At 42.9% G+C, this 5,070-nt stretch overlaps 1 long non-coding RNA gene across 1 annotated transcript; it reads left to right on the top strand.

Moving 5' to 3' along the window:
- The first annotated feature begins 1,429 nt into the window (after positions 1–1,429).
- Positions 1,430–4,667, top strand: LOC117236197. The gene is made up of 2 exons (XR_004493808.1): positions 1,430–1,651; positions 2,571–4,667. It is a non-coding gene; the product is annotated as an uncharacterized LOC117236197 (long non-coding RNA).
- The last annotated feature ends 403 nt before the right edge of the window (positions 4,668–5,070 follow it).

Genomic DNA, 5,070 nt, shown 5'->3' with positions numbered 1-5,070 from the left:
GACCGAGACGCGGTAAGATTTTTGTACGATTTTGCTCCGGCCACGTCGGACCTTTTCGGACTAATTCTCTGCCTGGACGTGAATGCGTACACACATATACACTCGCGTAAATATACACAGACGGTACTCTCTGGCGATTCTTACGTAATCGCAAGATAGACTTAGCGATATTTCGTTCTTTTAACGCCGCTGAACGCTCGAGCTGTTTTTACGTCGTGATCGGAGAAGCGATTCTCAAAATGCTGCGTCTGGCATATAGGTAAGTATACGTGTGTTCGAACGAACTTCCCGTGCGATGAATCGAAAATAACGATGAAATATTACTTACTTGTATAGGTATATTGTCGCTAAATAAATCCAAGTATATAATTTTATCAGATAAATTTCACTGTGCTGAGTTGCTGGTTTGTTTTTGAATCGTTCGTCCGATTAGAACTTGCTTAAGCCACTACCTTACTTCGAGCACGATAAGCAAAAAAGATTCTTATCGCGTTGTAACAGGATACGCGAAGAACATAAGATCAAGATCACCACCGGTTTCTGCTATAAAAAATTTTCCATTCGATCTTCCTGCCCTTTGGTAATAAACATTCTAATTTACTATATTTGTTACTTGTCTCGGTGTACGTATGGGTAATAAATAATCTCGAAACCAAGGAACAAATCATCGACAGAAGAAATTGTTCGCTATTGAAAAAGACAGGTGACCCTGGACAGAAAAATAGTCGAATTGTTCGCACAAAGATGTCCTGACATAGCGCTGCAGCCATGATGCAAGTACATATTTACTACATATCTACTACAAGCACATACCTACATACGCATTAAGTAGATACGAGTTCGTGCGTAAATACATACATTGGAACGACGAGACCACGCTTACAATTACGTTTGCTGATTTTGTGATCATAAATTAATACGATTCCAAATAGATGCGACACGACTACGTGCGCCGTATTCCATGGGAATATATGTATGTATGTATATTGAATACGCGTGTATACACCCGCCTCTGAAGGTAGCGTAACACAGTGGTACTCACCGCGAAAATTATCCGTTGCTACTCTACGTCTTAATCCGTCGCGTTAGTAACAATAAGAGTCAGCGTTTTCTGGGAAATGAGAGACTCGTTGATACTAAAATACGATTTGACGTTCATGGAAGCGGAACGCAAAGACTTTCACGGTGTGCAATTTCCATTGTCTTCGTATTCGAAATTAGACGGTAAACGTACCGAATAAATAATTAAGTATAACATTTTGAATATTCGTTCGACTAACGACGGTACTTTGAAGTATATACGTAATTTAAAATTCAAGTACGCACATCGGAAAGTCATTGGTTTCGTAGGAAGAACCGACTGAGGGAGACGGCGTCGTTACGGAAAGCAATTGGTCGAGCAAGTGGAAATATCCAAGATTCAGCGAGAAAGACGCGCGCGTTCGTTGTCTCGAATGACACCGATTTCCAAGTGGAAAAACCAACTGTTACCAACTGCGGTTAACGCATATTGCGTGCACATTCCATGATCGTTCGTTCGTGCGATGTACACACGGAGGAGAAACGATATTCGAAGAATCCCTTTGACCGTGGCACGAGCAAACTTTCGAGAATTTGATCGGCATGGCAGCGAAAGAGTGAGCATAGCTCGGTGAGTACCACTGTTGTAGGGCGATCATGCGCGCTCTTCCAGCTCTACGGCAACCAACCCCCGCGGCTTGCGTCGCCTATCTAGCCTTCTGTTAGTTGCGTAACGCTGCAGAGTCATGCGATAGGATAGTACTGTCGTGGCGCGACTCACGAACACGGACGAACATGGTCGAACGTGCACGAACGTGGACGAAGAGGAACGAGGAGAAACGAACGGCACAGAGGAAACGAACCGAGCAAGACGAACGGACGTGCGGACGTACCGATAGATCCAGAGAGAGGAAGAAGGAGAGAGAGATGGCGAGCGCGCGAGGTTAGGGGAAAGGAGAAGATGCTTCGTCTTTGGCGAGGACGAAAAGAGTGTAGAACGTAGAACGTAGAGTGTAGGTAGAGTGCAGAGAAGAGACGGTTCAGCCTTGAAACGCGCCGCGAGCGGCTTCGTCGCGAGTTCCGTGCACGAACGCCGACTCGCGGATCGTGTCGAATCGTTTTTTCCGATTTTTTTCCCACGTCTCGGCAGCTCGCCGTTGTTCGTGCCACCTGGTACCGTTACTATTGCCCGTCCTATCAGGATTTTCGTGTTCCCTTGATCGAGCAGCGTTACCTTCTATTTTACACACGTTTTATCTTTTCCCTCGCGCGCCGTTCGACACTTTCGAGACAACGTGAATCGATTTTTAATTCGTATATACCGTGAATTCTATCGTCTGCGATAGCTGCACGAACAATAGCTATTGGATAAACGGTATTGCTCGGTTTTCGTTTCGATGCGAAACGCGTACGAATTAGAAAGCAAGTTAAAAATTAAACGTGACGTTCCGCTATCCTCGATCAAGTCTTAGATCAAACCGAAAGCAACTTTCTGACAACGGTAACCGTAACCATTAACGTACCTGAAATAACGTAATTTATCGTTCCAGACAGTTTTATCTGGTCCATGGTATCGGGAATGAATAGCCCGCCGGTAAATTTATCGAGGAAACCATGAATCGGCTGAATGCGTATATCATCAATTCGATAAGGAGCGTATCGCTTGGGAATCCTCCATAGGCGATCTCTTTCGAGTTTTCCGATTGTCGCGTGCGTTTCGCAATCTTCCAACCTGACTTGTAAGATATTCGCGGTCGCGACTAGGTTTTCTCCGTAGAGCATCGAATGCGAAGTTCCGAGAAGTACCGCGATAGATAAAAATAGATAAAAGCGACGGCATCGGTGGCCCGTTGGCGTTCTGGGAACGCTTTCGTCAATCAGGGTCACGAGTGCACCGATGCGCCTCGTTATGTCTAAAAGCAGTTTCGTGTAACTCCGAGGAAACGAAGGTTTCGTTCAACGAATGAACGGCAACCGTACTGACCTAAACACGTTCTAGATGACAATGCTTTGATGGAAACGCATTAACCAACCGAATTATCGCGTCGGTTACGTGGTTTCCGTATTGTTCTTTGCTATCTCTACCTTGGTACAATGTTACCGAAGTTAAGAGTATTTCCCATTTGTAATCGATAGGTATATATTTAATCATTTCTGTCCCAAGCAGCGTGTCGCATATTTAATTCGTCGAAATAAGAAAGCTGAACTATCATTTATAACGAAGAGGAGAGTTCGTAGGTCGTTTGCAAAAGCCTCAATAACCGTCTCTCTTTCTCGCGTATACGTCGATCGAACGAGCTCGACTATCTTTCGTAACGATGAGGTGAAAAGAAAAGACAGGGTGGTCGCGTTGCGTTGGTGGAAAGATAACAGAGTGCGAGTGTGAAAGAAAACAGTGTGCAATCAACGGTATGCATATACGACACTTTTCGTATAAAGTTGCAAAATCGTGCTGCGCGCAAGCAAAAGCAAAAACTAAGCGACTTTTTTTCAATGCTTCGATAGCAGTTTGCTTTGTCGAACGTGCACGACTTATTTCTTAATCCACAATCGAGGGAACCAATGTTGAAACCAGGCTTTGCTAAGGACGCGCCCTATATTTTTGTATGTACGTACAAGTACGTTGTAAAAATATACGTATATCTGCAAATACGATTCGTTCTGATATAAACAAGATGGTCAATCATCGAACAGTCTTTTCGAAAAAAAAGATTGTAGTTAAAAAGCAGAAGAAAATACAGAACACTCGTCGAGTAAGATGAGCATGAGCGTAAAGAGGTTAGGTCGAAGAAGTCTGGGAAAGTAGAGCACAGGGAAATTGGAGGAAATGCAGTGAGAGGGAGAAAATGGGAGAAAAAAAATTGCGGGAAGAAGGGCTGGGACGACGACAAAGTGGAATGAAAGCGAGCGCGAGGGAGGCGGAAGTCGAAGGGTGAAGGAAGGGGGAGAGGAAAAACGCGGGCGTAAAGAAAAGGAAAGGAAACGAAGGGAAACAGAAAGAAACGCATGGCACGAGAAGGGTAGCTGGTTTCGACTTTGTAGTAGGCCTCGATCGATGCTGTTACCATGGTTACAGGGCAGTACCGCGGTGCTCTACTACTGATTATTTATGTCAAGGATCCCTCCCTGCTTCGAAGCTCGGAGCGCAAACTGAAACGCGAATCACCCTAACCGGAGTGGCGATGGTCTTTCCAGTCTCCCTCTCGCAAGATTTCCAACAATTTTTTCACACCGAGTTTACACGTTGCGAACGTTACTCAATTTTCATCCTAGAAACCCGAATTCGCTTTGTCGAATCAATCTTATTTTCAATTTCGTCTTCGAAAATTTCCTACCGACGAATCAGGCGAACGATAAAGTCTCGTACTTAAAAACTCCAAACTGAATCGAGTACGATGTTATCGAAAACGTAGAATCATTCGTTTAGATGGATCGATAGCTTAGTGATATTACGACTAAATTAAATGCGAATTCTTATACTATTTACACAATTTTTTAGAGTTGCTAACTTTGTGATCTATGTATGTAACTACATATGTATACATGTAGATAGAAAAACGTCTCGCGAAATCTAGCTCGAGAAGCAGAACGGGGTTTCTTCGAGCGATTCAACAGCCACGGGAAACCAATAAAAGTTAATGACTCGATTTAAGTGGTTTCACAGAACTTTTCCTTTCTTTCGTTTTTTTCTTACAATGAAAGAGCTTTAAGAAAGACGTGACTAAAACGGACATATTTATTTTATATGGTCTCTAAGATCGGTGTCTATCAGTTATCGAGCAATTTGTTTCTTTTACGAAATCCCTAAGTTTCCTAAACTTTTGGTAAATCAATTTTCAGTGCTTTAATCGTCCAGATAAATAAAAGTATACGAATTTGTACGTCGTAACCCAAGAGATAGGTTATGTCTATTCAACCATAATTTAAAAGAACTTTAACGTTACAAAAAGTAAAAAAGATAACATAAAGGAATAGGGGTTCTTGTAAGAAATGAGATAATAAGATTATCGGATTGGAGGATCATAAGCCACCGGTAAATTTTTTAATGAA

Source organism: Bombus vosnesenskii, unplaced genomic scaffold (assembly GCF_011952255.1).
Source record: "Bombus vosnesenskii isolate JDL3184/JDL3185 unplaced genomic scaffold, Bvos_JDL3184-5_v1.1 scf7180000013340, whole genome shotgun sequence".
Classification (NCBI taxonomy): domain Eukaryota; kingdom Metazoa; phylum Arthropoda; class Insecta; order Hymenoptera; family Apidae; genus Bombus; species Bombus vosnesenskii.
Note: the sequence above shows the minus strand (reverse complement) of the source record. Positions and strands in the feature narration are given on the sequence as shown.